General features: G+C 49.2%; 1 protein-coding gene and 1 long non-coding RNA gene across 4 annotated transcripts in view; one reads left to right on the top strand and one right to left on the bottom strand.

Moving 5' to 3' along the window:
- Positions 1-14,049, bottom strand: part of DPP6 (dipeptidyl peptidase like 6) — an 859,550-nt gene that overhangs the window by 560,343 nt on the left and 285,158 nt on the right. The window lies entirely within an intron of this gene.
- LOC122213043 lies at positions 7,916-13,715 on the top strand. Its single transcript, XR_006199414.1, has 3 exons — positions 7,916-7,968; positions 13,235-13,355; positions 13,433-13,715. It is a non-coding gene; the product is annotated as an uncharacterized LOC122213043 (long non-coding RNA).

Genomic DNA, 14,049 nt, shown 5'->3' with positions numbered 1-14,049 from the left:
CATTTCTTCAGGACTTGCCAACTCCTAATTTATAACGCCAGCCCAGCAAACTGGTTCTTGGAACATGCCCAACAGAGAACTCACACAGAAGAGTAGGTGAGCTCTGAGGCAGGCACCAGACAGTGTACAGTGAGACCCATGCAGTCATAATAATTCCCAACAGAATCAAAGAATGAAACAAAACTGAGTTTGGTGCCCCTTGCTCAAGAAAGGAGGCAAGTCGGTGCATGGCTGGCTCAGTCTGTAAAGTATGTGACTCTTGGATCTTGGAGTCCTGAGTTCAAGCCCAAGGTTGTGCCTAGAGCCTACTATAATAGAAAAGGAAGCAAGAAAATAATATGGAAGTTTTGGAAGATTCCAATAAACCAGCTGCCATATATATATATATATATATATATATATATATATATATATATATACATTTTTTTTTTTTTTTAAGTTTATTTATTTTGAGCGAGAGAGAGCATGAGCACATGAGCTGGGGAGGGGCTGAGAGAGAAAGGAAGAGAGAGAATCCCAAGCAGGCTCCACACCATCAGCATGGAGCCCGATTCAGGGCTCAATGTGGGGATCGATCTCACAAACTTTGAGATCATGACCTGAGCTAAAACCATGAGTCAGACGCTTAACCGAATGATCTACCCAGGCGCCCCACCAGTTGCCATATTAAACAAAAACCTCATAAATGGGTTGGCTTCAGTTACCTGGCAAGTTCTCCCTCCTCAAGAAGGCCAGATAAGTGTTCACGTGCGTGTGTGTATGTTTGAGAAAGTGTGTGTCTCTTCCCAGTCTCAGGGGCTAGAGTACCATGACTGTGTTTGTTTGCTGGGCAAGAAATAGTTCCTAGTGAAAATCTTTCTGGAGTGTGTAAATCACACTTCCTGCTTCAGGAAGCATTGGGTTTGGTAAACAGAATTTTATCTTTGTTTGGAGATTAAGACCATTACCAACCCTGGGGACCATTATTCTGAACTAATGGCTTCATTATCCTGGCCTGGGGATGAAGGTCAAGGAGGTGGCAAACAGCTGACCTCACCTTTTTTCTCCTGCCATTCAACTGTCTTACAACACTGCCAAAGCAAAACATCTTATGAAGTAAAATTTCTGAATAATCAAGATTTAGTGTACCAAGAATTCTGCAAAATACACACTCCTCAAATATAGCCCCATCTGGGAAATCTATATATGCACATCTCTTCAGTATGTGTATAGAGATGCAAATTTCTGATGCCCTAAAGTCAAAAAATTCATTCATTAAACTCCAGCACTTGCCTTTTTCTTTTTTTTTTTTTTGACAATTCTTTAATTTTGGCTCATCTGCCGGGAATTAGAGATGGCTACATATATTTAAAGTACATATGTTTGCATTTTTAGCCCTGCTGTTTAATAGAAAAGTGATTTATAATGCCAGATTGGCAGAGAGAGATTCTGTGGTGGTGCAGTGGAGTGCTTCCAGATGAGTTGAAAGATGGTTTCTGAGCATGAATTATATGTCCGCATGTAAACAGGAAGACAAGGAAAATGATGAATCACCTCCTACCATTTCTTAGTGCAAAACTGCGGACTATATAATTTAAAATTTACTGCCAGCTATACCCATATAATGTGATCATACACCGAGAGCCTATCAAACACATTAGGAAACAAAGGCTATATTAAGGTTTCCTGCAACCCAAAGAAAGCCCATGAATAATTCACATTTCCACACATCAGGCCACCTAAAGGTGAATACATATTCAGTGCCCTTAATTCTGAAGAAAACTGATCAATTAGCCGTATGATTTGATTTAATATCAATGTGCTATTTCAGTTATCTTGGAAGATAGAGTTGCTGTCTCAAGCCCCTCAGAAGGTAATCTGCAAGTCCGGGCAATTTCGGGTGACAGTGATGGCAGTGAGGCTGTTAGACTTGGTGAGGCACATGGGGGGACCAGGACCTTGTGATAATGGCACTTTCTGCACATCTGCTACCTTTGATAAGCAAGTGGCTGGCTTCCCTGGGATCCCGACCGAACCCCTACCCTAAGGTGGGACCAAAGCAAAATCTCAGTATACCAACCTGGGGAATTCATTTTTTGGTTGATAAAACAGGAAAACCCATGTTAGATGGATTTTACCTGTGAAGTGCTTCACCATACCTTGATTTATTTTGCTTCTTGCTTTCTATTACTTACATTCTGAGTGTTCAGAGAAATAAATGTCACTACCCAGTAAACTACAGCAGAATGAAAATGCATAGTGAATCACAACACACTCCTTCCTACCTGGCCTCTCCAGATTCCCTTTGAGCCACATGGAGTCCGTCCATCAGCCCTAAACCGATGGATTATCCGTCAGACAACGTGTAGACCATCTGTGCCCCTCTCCTTGATTCTTCTGTTGTGGTCACAACAGTGCTTTTCAGCCTCTCTATCCTTGGCTGGGCAGAGGGAAATGGAAAGAGAAGGTCTTCCTTGGCACCCCTACCTCAGTAAGAGAAGGTTCGAGGATTCATTACCTTTATGTTTCCTTAATCTTATTGCTAACACCGATCAAGGTAACTGAGCTGGCTGGAGGTGCGCTCATGTCTAAGAACAATGTCTGTTTGCAGTTTATATATCTATTTTTTTAGAAAAATGTCATTTTCAGGGGCGTCTGCTGGTTCAGTCAGTACAACATGCGACTCTGGATCCCAGAGTTGTGAGTTCAAGCCTTGTGTTGGGTGAAAAGACCACTTAAAAATAAAATCTTTAGGGCTGACTGGGCGGCTCAGTTGGTCAAGTGTCCGTCTTGATTTCGGCTCAGGTCATGATCTTACGGTCATGAGAGCTCACACACTCTCTCTCTCTCTGTCTCTCTCAAAATAAATAAAGAGATATAAAAAAATTTTTTTTAAGTTAAATCTGTTTTTAAAAAAAGGAAAATATAATTTTCTGAATGTAATTTCCTGAAAAAATAGTATAATTCTAGTATTCATAAACTTAATGTTACTGCCCCATGTAAACATTAACATTTCAGAGACACACTATTTTCAGTTGACAAAATCTTTTAATGCTTGAAATTTGAGTTTGTAGTCCATCCTATTCCATCTTTCCTGTATTTGTGGGGGGGTCGGGGGTGGGTGTCATCAAATTCTTAGCAAGTCTTACTTAAACGTGCTCCCCACAGCTTTAGAGCCCAACGTGTTCGTTGGATGAAATCACTGAAGTCAATGAGCTGAGGGTAACAGGTGCCAACCCCCAAACCAGGGGCTGGTCTTATGGACGACCACACCCTCCTTTCCCTTTTTCGACCTGCGCTTTTCCAGAAGGTGTCTAAATGGAGTATTTACCAAATGGTAATTTCAGGTTTTCTTTTTTCTTTTTTAATTCCATTTCTTTAAGGTGGAGGCTTGTGTTTCAACCTTGATGGGGGCCAACAATGGAGTCTAAGACTGACTGCCCCCCCCCCCCCAAAAAAAGCCTGGACATGGTAAGCGCTTCAGTTCCCCTTTTGTGGGAAGAGAAACTGCCTAAACGCGGACCATCCGATCAGAATTAGTATAGATCTCATAGATGTTCCACTGTTTCCTTGGACCTGTTCCCTTTTTCTCTTTCAGGGAGTGTTTTCACTGCCGTGGTTAAGTCTCTAAGTCAGATTGGATGTCGCTGAAGTGTGGAGCCTTAACGCATATGTGAAGTTTGTTCTTTGGCAGAAACAGCAGTAACACAAACGCGTGAGCGGCGCTAAACAACCAAGGCAGCCTCCAAGTCCACGTTGCCCGGATACGGCAGCACCCGGAGCAGGTCTGTGAGAACGAGGGCACGCTGTCCTCGTGGGGCTGGCACCTGCGGGCGTCTGGTGCTGGTTCGCTGGGTGGGGAAAGAGTCTCTGTGCCCTTCACCCGGGGTTCTTCTCCTTGATCCCGCCCCAAAGCTGGGAGTCCCGCAGCCTCTGTGTGGCTCCTTGGACCAAGGGTGACCTAGCTCTGAAAACGGGCCCTCTGCCACCTCGGACGTCCTAAAACCCTACCTTGTGATTTTTATATGGCAACAGACTTGGCTCTGCATTTTCAAGTAGGAAATGTACTCCACGGCTCTTCCAGAAAGAGACTTTGTAGGGACTCTACAGTAAGAGCTGTGGGCGCATGGGGTCTAGCGGCTCCTGAGGATGAATCCCAACACTCACCCTTCCCCTTATGTCTGAGAGCTTTTACTTTCTCGCGTTCTCCTCCCCACGGAGTTAGCCAGGCCCCTGATGGCTCCTGGGGGTGTGGGGGTGGCCCCTGGTGCCACTCAGCCTTGTCTTCTCAGAAACAGACTGGCCGCTAACTGGCCCTTACGGGACCTCACAACTGCTGTCGTTTCTGGCAGGGGGAGGAAAGGAGAGGGCCCAGGAAATGTATCTATTTACTGGCCCATGACCAGTCCCTCTCCTGCCCCTTCAAATAGCTCGATCTGTCTTATCGTCTGGTGGCTGGTGGGACAGTCCAATCTCATCGGAAAAATCTCGGCAAGTGCCCCCCCCCCCCACCACTCGGCTCAGCTGTGGGGACTTCATCAATAAATGAACCCTGCAAACCAGGGATGGTGGAGGTGTTTAGGCCGGCGTTTCCTTTCAAAGTGCAAATGAATCATCGGGGATCTCGTTAAAATGTGGCTTCTGATTCAGCTTGCCTGGGGTGGGAGATGAGGGGCTGTATTTCGAAGAGGCTCTCAGACGTAGCAGGGTGCTGGTCGCGGACCACACTTCAGGAAGGGCCATTTCTCTCCACCGCTATCAGCCTGTCGGGCAGACAAGACCTTGCAGTGGAGAACAGACCTCAGGGAAGGGACCTCGGGTGGTAGCGTTCCGTTTGGTCCAGCCTCTGATCCCATTCTCTGATGTCTACAGGTACACTCCATTCCGCCCACGTCTCCTGCCCACCTCAGGTGGAAAGGCCACCAACGGGCCTAACATTTATTTAGCGGCTTCTGTATACCATGAAACAGCTCATCTGAGCCTTCCAGCAACACTACGAGATACCTGTTTCATTCCTCGTTCACAGACAGGCAAAGGGAGACTCGGGAAGTTGAAGGAACTGGCTAACGGATGGCATCTGAACCTGGGTGTGTCTGGCTCAAAGCCTGTACTCTCGTCCACACATCAAAGTGGCCATTTGTGCGTTCAATTATTCATGCTTCTTTCAGTTAACAGTCCGGTGAGCCCCTGTGGTGCGCCAGGTGCCGGGCTGGGCCTGGCTACTGCTCTCCGCGAAAGTCCTCAGAGGTCACGGGCACCCAGAGCCCTGGAAGTCTTTTTCTGGAGGCCCTACATTCCCCAATCTCCATTTCAAACAGTCTGATGGAAAATACATGCCGGCTGAATGCTTTGGTGGATAAATTGGGCTGCTGGAATTTTCAGCGGGCCTTTGGTCTCGAAATCCCTGTCATTTAGAACCTAAACACACATTTGAAATGTGTTCGGTGTGCTAATAGCTTCTGGGGCTGTGTCAACCATTTCAAATAACTAGTGACTTTGTTCCTCATTAGCGGTCGTGCCTGCAAAGCCTCCAGCGTTTCCAGCCACCTGTCCTTGGGGGTTTCCCGTCTGCTAAGAGCTGCCACTTAGAGGCACAATTTAGTCTGGGGGAAAGGAGGGAGTCAACAGCCCTCAAAGACCGCCTTCTAGTTTGCTCATCCCGCTTGTCTGAGAGAAGGGAAGGGAACTGTTCCCTCTTGAAGAGGCAGCCCCGTCACGGCAATGCTGAGGCCTCCCCCCACCTCTGCCTTGGGTTCCTCCGTCTGCGTGCCTATGGATTAGCCCACAGTATCTGTTCCTCGTTGCACTGCGTCCCCAGAGTGCCCGAAGGGCCACACCGGCCCACTCCAATGACGCCGACACATGGTTCAGACCAGAGGGGAGGGTGTGGGTGTCGGCCAGCGGGGACGGTGCAGTCTAATGTCCCCAAGTGCAGCTGACCGACACTAACTGGAAACGCAGGGCACAGGGCGGGCTCAGCTTATCCCTTCCCTGTGAGCCACACATAGATTCATAAACGCGGGGGTTGTTCCAGCAGAAAGGCCTCGGGGCAAGGCTGCCTCCACCCTCCACAGGCGGTGGGGGGGGGGGGCAGTTTCTGGGCTCGGGCACCTCCAAACACGGAGGGAGACAAGGGAGGCTGCATGTGCGAGTGACGGGGCGACCATGATCGTGGAGGGGCCCCTGCTACAGCGGACCAAAGCCACCTGTTGGCGGAGGTGGGGATGAGGATGAATGTCAGGCCCTGGAGCTACCCGTGTTAGAGCCTGAAAGAAAACCACAGATACACTCCTTTCCCTAGATTCTGGAGAAGTCAGCGAAAGCGCTGCACGCCCACAACTCGCGCTTGCGGAGCAGGGTTCTCACGCTTTGGCTGAGCCCAGCGTCACCCCAGCGGGGGCACCTTGCCCTCCACTCACTTCCCAAGCGGGTGGGCCAGGAAGAACATGGCGGTGGCAGGTGTGACGGTCCCCACCCGGCCGTGAAATGCTAGCGGCCTGTTCCTCGTCACGTAGGGTCCGGTCTGTCTGTGGTAGGTTCCCTTCTCCCGCCACGCACCAGGGCCAGTGCGGTTCTGGAGACGCAGTGACAGCCCCTCCGGGAAGGAAGCCGGCTCTGTGGCTGCGGAGGGGGCGGGGGGTGGGGGCACTTGGCTTCCCGGGGGGACAGGGCTCTCCTGGATCTGATCGGACCGCCTACGACAGCGGGGAGGACTCGGCTGAGACAGAGGTGAGTCTGGGTTTGCCCAAAGCCTGCTTCAGATCCCGGCTCCACGACTTACTAGCCGGGAGACACTCGCGCCTGCTGGTCTGGAAAACGAGAAAATAAATCTCTGTCTCCAGCGAGTGCTCTGGGCGGAGCCTGGACTGCACCTGCGTCCGCCTCTCTCCCTGTGCAGTTGCTGCACAGTCTTGCTCTCGCCAGGCATTAGGGGTGGCCCTTCCGCCACCACCCAGCCCGGCCTCCCTTCACAGAGCCTCGGCCTTCAGGCCTCTCACCCTGGCCCATCCCAAGGCCCTCCCCACAGCCACAACACTAGTCCCGGCACCTGAGGGGATGGAATTAACTCCGGTGAGCTGTTTGCTGTGCTTCCCGGTTGCCCAGACAGCACGCGGAGGTCACGTATACAAATAACTGACTTTATTGCGTGCTTGTGACAGGCCAGGCACTGTCTTAAGTTCCTTACGGGCATTAACTCATACTAGCCTCCCAACGCCATTGTGAGGCAGGTGCTACCGTGATCAGCATTTTACATTTTGCTCTAAATCATCCAGTTATTAAGAAGTCAGGCCAGAACTCAACTCTGCAAACTGGCCCCAGGGATCGGGCTCTTCATTAGCAGAGGGACGGAAGACAGACTTTCAGGCTCTGCGACAGGCCACTGGCTACGGTAGGTTTGCTCCAGGAAGACCCTGAAGGACCCCAGGATGCGACGCCCACCGCAGGTACCTGCAGGGTCTGTCCTGGATGGCAGGGCCTGGGGGGCATCCCTTAGTGTCCCCCCCTTCTGGAGGCTGATCCCTGTTAGGGACCTTTCTTCCACCAGCTGGGGAGCTGGAAGGTTACAGGAAGGACGCTCGCTGAGAAGCAACTATTGGTCTGTTCGATTCATCATCCTCTGGCTCCAAATTGGGAATAACGCGTCTTGCTATGAGGTTTTCTCCACTACACGGGAGAGTCCAGTTTGAAGACGCAGGTTGTTGTGGACAGCCCTCGACCGCCTCCTCAGGCCCTCCTGCACCAGGGACGCGTGCACTGAGGTCTAAATGCACATCTGCTAACGTTTTCCATCAACGGCCAAAGGTCAATGCTATTTGACTGTCCCCATCCCTCCCTTGGGCAAGAGAGAAAGGAGAAATGCAATTTTAATATTTCCATTCCGGAACCTACGGCAACCATTAGCATCACAATGATGACTGATGTGCACTGTGGCCTCCTGAGCTGCCTCCTACAGCAGGCGAGGAGCAAGGCGCCCCTTCCGAACCCGCAGTAAGAAACGATGATCATAATTCATGATAGCTTACAGCTGGGCTTCTCTATACTTATGGGATTGTTTTATGAGGATGGAAAATTAAGTACGCTTCATATCGCTCCATCCTCTGCAACGAGATCCAAAGAAGGGTTTCCTGGTTTCAAGTTCAACTTGCTTGCAGTGCCTGCAATTTCTAGGGGGTTTGAACTTCCAGGAGAAATACCACCACTCATTTTATAAACTCTCGGATGAGAATCAGAGACAGAAAGGAAAACCACCAAAAGACACCAACCAAGGTTACATCCTTGCAGATCAGAAATCCTTGGACAGGAGCCTGGGGCGGGCTTTGTAAATGTAGGCAGCCTTGGGGGGTGGGAAAGGTGAAGAGGGAAAAAATGTTCCGGTGGGCAAGACCGGGAGAGATGAGCACACATACTACTGGGACAACTTCTGCGTGAGATGGGGCACATCTGCAAGATGTAACAGCTCTCTCTGGGGACCAGGTTATCCCCCACCTCTTCTCACTGCCCTCCCCATCCCTGTCTGCACTTGAACCCAAGGCGGACGCTTCCTTTACTTTCCAAGGGAAGGAATGTGACAAGCGGTGTGATTTCCTGCTAGGCATGCTCTTAAATAGTTTTGGGAAATCACTGTTGCAAAACACTCTTCCTCAGTCCAAATGAACTTCATCAGACTTCCCTAGATTTCTATTTATTTCCTTTCATTTATTTTTTTTTAATGTTTATTTATTTTTGAGAGAAAGGGTAGACAGAGCGTGAGTGGGGGAGGGGCAGAGAGCGAGAGGGAAACACAGAATCCAAAGCAGGCTCCTGGCTCCGAGCTGTCAGCACAGATCCTGACGCAGGGCTTGAACCCATGAACCACGAGATCATGACCCGAGCCGAAGTTGGACGCTTAACCAACTGAGCCCCCCAGGCGCCCCTCCTTTCATTTAAATGGTAAATACCCAGCACATCGAAGATTGTATATGTGTTCTGTGCATCTCTCTGAGATGTGACAGTTGGTGAGATGTGGTCAAATTATTTACACAAGGAAAGAATCTTTAACACCTGCATAACTAGCATGTTCTAAATTCTGAGTTAAGAGGTAGAGTGTAGGAGGAACATCACCTTCTGAGAGATGGTTATCCAGTCTGAGGCGGCCCCATGTTTTCACTTCAATTCCAAGACCTAATTTTTTTTTTTAATGGCCAAAAACGAAGACTTATTTCCCTGACTGTGCTATCTGGAGCATCCCCTCAAACTGTGATCATTTTACAATAGGTTTCTAATGCACAATTGCCAATTAAACTGTGCGTTTAACCTCTGCACAAAGCGCTCCATTTTCTGTTGTTGAGGAATCAAGCTTTTAAGTCAGCCGATCAATTCTGCAAATTATGTAAGTACACAGCACTTGCTTAATATTTATTATGTTGGGCAGAGTAGAATACAAGGAGAGTAGTGATAAATAGCACATTGCACGTTCCAGAATGGGTGAATCAGCCGGGGCTATCTGGACACAGCAAAGCCCTGGGTATCTTTCCTTATCTGGGGCTTTTCAAATAATGGACAGGGGAAAAAAATGCAGTGAGGCTGGCAATTGTAGTTCAGCTCTATTCTTGTCCAGGAAAATGATTCACTTTCTCCAGCCACCTCTTACCTAAATAATAAGTTTTCTGCCCCCGTTTCTGGATCCCTGCAAATGCCATGAGGTGCTCCAGTAGTAACAGTTTTTGATATTCTGAGACCACATATACTGAGAGCCTCTTTTCTCTCCAAGTAGCTGCCAAAAACCATGGCTTTGTTTGATGTGTTCGTAATGAACTTATGGAGGTTGATGATTTTTCTCTTAAGTAATGAACGATTGCCAATGGCTGCTTTCTGTCATGCTCCTGTAATAAAAAACAAAAATAATTCGTGGGGCACCTGGGTGGTTCAGTCAGTTAAGCGTCCGACTGTTGATTTCAGCTCAGGTCATGATCTCACGGTTTGTGGGTTCAAGCCCCCCGTCGGGCTCTGAGCTGACAGTGTGGAGCCTGCTGGGGATTCTCTGTCTCCCTTTCTCTCTGCTCCTCTCTCTCTCTGACCCGTCTCTGTTTGTGTGCTCTCTCTCTCAAAATAAATAAACCTTAAAAAAAAGAATAAAAATAATTTGTAATTAGAAGAATTAAATTACATGTAAAAACCAGGAACACAAATGTTCTTAAAAATAGATACTACTTTACAAAAGTATATTTTCTCCACAATTTCCTATTCAGAGAAAGATTCTCTGGGTTCTGTTTCTTCATTTATAAAATGAGAGTTTTGCGGGCCCCTGGGTGGCTCACTTAAGCGTCTGACTTTGGCTCAGGTCTTGATCTCGCAGTTTGCAGGTTCGAGCCCCGCATCGGGCTCCGTGCTGACAGCTCAGAGCCTGGAGCCTGCTTCGGATTCTGTGTTTTCCTCTCTCTCTGCTCCTCCCCCACTCGCATTCTGTCTGTCTGTCTGTCTCTCTCTCAAAAATAAATAAACATTAAAAAAAATTTTTTAATAAGAAAATAAATAAAATAAGAGTTTGTTCCAGAAGTTCTATTCTGGGTCTTAACTCTATACACGCCTCTTGGTTTGTTTGAAAACAAACTTGTCTTGTAGTTAGAGGGAAAGTCTTCTTTGCTCCTGCCGCATCTGATCGACTACAGAATCCAAGGGCTGTGATCCAGAGTTTTGGGGTTCTGCCGTGCATAAATGCAGCAAGCCAGCACTAGGAGATCATGCCTTTTTATCCTCATGTGTCTGGATCTAACTGTGAAAAGGCTATAGAGAATCAAGCAGGGAAACTGGTCCGATTCAGCGGCATTGACATAAAGGAGACATTTGTGTACGTTTGGTGTTACTGTTACACATTGTTTTTTCAAAATCATGCAAATTGATAAATATGCTATAAAAAATCCACATCCTCCAAATGCTGTACCCTCTTACTACATAGAAACAAATGACATTACACTTGCAAATTCAGGATGCCAGGAAATGCGCATGATTAGGTTTTCACCGTCAGTCGCAATGATTCCCCGGGGCTGCCTGATTAGGCCCCGGATCTGAAAGCGCCAGTCACTGGAGCTCGACATGTGCACCACGTGGGTGTGTTAATGTTGCTTTGCCAACAACGTACTTCACATTTTCACGGTGATGTTTCCCCCATAAAATTCTTCCAGTCTGAGTATACAAAACTCCCTTCTCGGAGTGTCTAATTATAGGCCATTTCAAGGAGCAGACGTCGAGAGGAGTATCTCTGGGCCTGTTTTCCCTCCTAAGGGAAGGCTCCGCTGAGCTCCTGCTTGGATGCATTCAAGAACGCTCTATCCACGCCCCACGTCTCGGACGAGACTGGGAACTTCTCCGAAGGGACGTCATATACGTTTAGGAGAATAATCTATACAAGTGGAATTCACAGATCACAAAACTACCCGCTTTACAGGGAATGGTTCAGTCTCAGTACATTCACAATGCTGCACGACCGCCACCCGGATCTGTCGCCAAAACCTTTCCATCACTCTGAAGTGAGACCCTATCATGTGCACTTTGCCGGGGCACTTCAGTGGTTTCTGACACATGGATGCACCAGAATGAACTGGAAGAATAGTTCACTCTATGAAACCTATTATTGTTCGGAGGGACCGGCGGGGCCGCGGAGCATGTGAGGACCAGAGCTGAACTCAAAGAGCTCAATTAACTTGGTCACATCACTTCACACAATTTGGAAAGTTTCTAACGTATGTTAAAAGGTCACGTTGTGATCTGTTAAGGCCCAGGATGTCCGGGTGATAGCATCCCCGGCTCCTGCACGCTGTGCACAGAGACCACGGTGGCTCTGGTGACCATGAAGTTTGGAGGTACCCTGTGGGGGTAGCAATCACGGGGCATCTTTACGCCTCTTCTTCTGCTTCCGGTTTTGGCAAAATAGAAGAGGTCGGGACTCGGCTGTAAGGAATCTCTCCGTGACGCAAGACCTCTGAGCCTCCGATAGTCCACGAGGGGTCCCCTACGGCTCCGACGTCCTTGGACCCTGAGTCTAGGATTTCAGAGACTCTGGAGTCTTTTGACACGGAACCACGTGAGTATATACGAACACTCCTCAGAGAAATGTGCTGAGTGCAGAAGGCCAATCCCAAAAGGTTACTTACATACGTAGAGTGTGGTCCCATTTATATGACATTCTTGAAATCAAAGACAGATAGGAGCTGAGAGCAGATTAGTGGGTGTGGGGCTCAGGAAGGGTGCAGAGGGAGTGGGTGTGGCTACAAAAGTAACAGGAGCCCTCCTTTTAGGGATGGCAATGTCCTGTGTCACGTCAGCATCACTGTCAACATCCTGCTGGTGGCACCGTGCTGTGGTTCTGCAAGATGGTGCCACTGGGGGAAAGTGGCTGAGGAGCACAGGAGATCTTTCTGGATTATTTCCTACAAGTGCATGTGAACCTACAGTCACGTCAAGATAAAAAGCTCAGTTAACGGGGCGCCTGGGCGGCTGAGTTGGTTCAGTGCCCAACTTTGGCTCAGGTCATGATCTCACTCACAGTTCATGAGTTCGAGCCCCATGTCAGGCTCTGTGCTGACAGCTCGGAGCCTGGAGCCTGCTTCGGATTCTGTGTCTCCCTCTCTCTCTGCGCCTCCCCTGCTCATGCTGTGTCTCTCGCTCAAAAATAAATAAATGTTTAAAAAAAATTGTACAGATGCACATGTACCCACATGCACACATACGCATGCCTGTGCACACACGTACACGCAGAGGCACAAGGTCACCAGCCAGTCAGCAGCGGAAGGAAAAGTAGAGTCCTGGCTCGCTGCTGCTTCCACACCAAGCTCTCCTACAAAATCAATCACGTCACAGAAAAGAAACACACTTTCCCCCCCACTTAACCTTGACAATGACCTGCCACGGGGTGTCAACAGCCATGTGGTTTCCGTCTGTCCACAGAAATCAGTGCCCCCACGTCTGAGCAGCGTCCCTTCAAACAAGACTCATCGGGGTTTGTCATATGTTCACACCAGGGAAGGGAGGCTAATGGGGAGAATGAACTCTCCTTACATTAAAGCACCCGGAGGTCACTGAGCAATCAATCCTTCTCCGTGTCACTCTGGGCAAGGTTGAAATGCCCCCCATTCCTTGCCAACAAGCAAGGATTTCGAGTGAGAAACACGCCTCTTTCCCACAAGTCCCGTCAAGGAGACGCACGCACCGTGGAAGCAATTTGTTGCTGGATAATGTGTCTTTACCCAATTAAAGACCTCTGCATTTAACCTTCCAGGGGCATTTTATCCACAGACTGGGCTGTAGAGGGTGAAGACGCCCAAGACTCCCATGCCTGACTCTGATCATGTCACCGCTGTTCCCGGATGTCAGACACACCCTGTGGGCTGATGAGACAGGTAAATGCACACAGAGGGAGCCCCAGATGCAGTTAAAGAAGACACGGGGTCATTACATGAAACGAACATCCTTCCAGGGCTCGTGCTGGGCGATCCAGGCTCCAGAAGGGCAAGGAACGTGTCCCCTGAACACACCAGCAGTTCCAACAACACAAGCTAACTCACAACGACAGCAGCAGCGTCTGGAGCCTTCTATCCCATCAGGCCTTGCCATCCACTATCCACCGCGCCACTCCTGAGACCCCGCCATGGTAGTTACCACGGCCTCTGTTCCCTTAAATACAGGAGAGTGCAGGGCAGCTGACTGAGAAGGCAGAACGGGTCCACGCGGTCACAGGTGGGGGGTGGCAGCCTGAGCAGAGACTGGCCTCCCTGCCCCCACGATCAGAGGCCAGTGGCCCATGCCCAGTGCCACGTTGTGCTTTTTTTAATGTTTATTATTTATTTTTGACAGAGAGACAGAGCATCAGCAGGGGAGGGGCAGAGAGAGAGGGAGACACAGAATCCAAAGCAGGCTCCAGCTCCGAGCTGTCAGCACAGAGCCAGACGTGGGGCTCAAACTCACAAACCGCGAGATCATGACCCGACCCGAAGTCAGAGGCTTAACCGACTGAGCCCCCAGGGTGCCCCTGGTGCCACGTTGTTTCTGAGCACGCTCAATCCCCGCTCTTTCCCACTGGCCCTGCTCTGCCCT

The sequence above is a fragment of the Panthera leo genome, chromosome A2 (assembly GCF_018350215.1).
Source record: "Panthera leo isolate Ple1 chromosome A2, P.leo_Ple1_pat1.1, whole genome shotgun sequence".
Taxonomy (NCBI): Eukaryota; Metazoa; Chordata; class Mammalia; order Carnivora; family Felidae; genus Panthera; species Panthera leo.
Note: the sequence above shows the minus strand (reverse complement) of the source record. Positions and strands in the feature narration are given on the sequence as shown.